This window comes from Pundamilia nyererei, unplaced genomic scaffold (genome assembly GCF_000239375.1).
Source record: "Pundamilia nyererei isolate P.nyererei 1_Seehausen unplaced genomic scaffold, PunNye1.0 scaffold00153, whole genome shotgun sequence".
In the NCBI taxonomy this organism is placed as follows: Eukaryota; Metazoa; Chordata; class Actinopteri; order Cichliformes; family Cichlidae; genus Pundamilia; species Pundamilia nyererei.
In genome coordinates this window covers 1113991-1114576 of record NW_005187554.1, presented here as the reverse complement: position 1 = coordinate 1114576, position 586 = coordinate 1113991, and positions in this window count along the sequence as shown.

Genomic DNA, 586 nt, shown 5'->3' with positions numbered 1-586 from the left:
TAAAATTGATTTTAATCGATAATTGAAACCCAGCCCTACTCCTCAACATGTCTTGAAGTTCTCCAGAGGTAATGAACTAATCATCTGATTCAGGTGTGCTGACCCCGGGTGACATCTAAAACCTGCAGGAGACCTGCCCTTGAAGCCCGGAGGTCCCCACCTCTGGTCTAGTATTAAGACAACATAAACAGTGTACTGCCAGTGCAGAGGATGGAATCGATCAGGACAACTTCTGCTAACATCTTGTTGAATTGAGTTGTGTAAATTCACAAAGAGCAGTAAACCTCAGAGCAGCAGTAGCTCAGATCAGCTGATCACAGCCTGTACGTTAAGAAAATCTAAAACTCACAATAGAAGTTGTTATGAGTTGTGATTCTTTTCCCCACATTGAGCCACTGTGACCGATTTTAGGGTTCCCTCATCTTTCTGTATCCCACTTTGTCTCTAAACAGGAAATGAGTAGGGAATGGGACAAAGTCACACTCTACAATGTAGGCAGCATAAAAACAAAGGTATTTTTTTCCCATATTTTATTTTATTCATCTTCTACTTAACTGATTCAAGCTGAGGACATTTCTTAGAATTA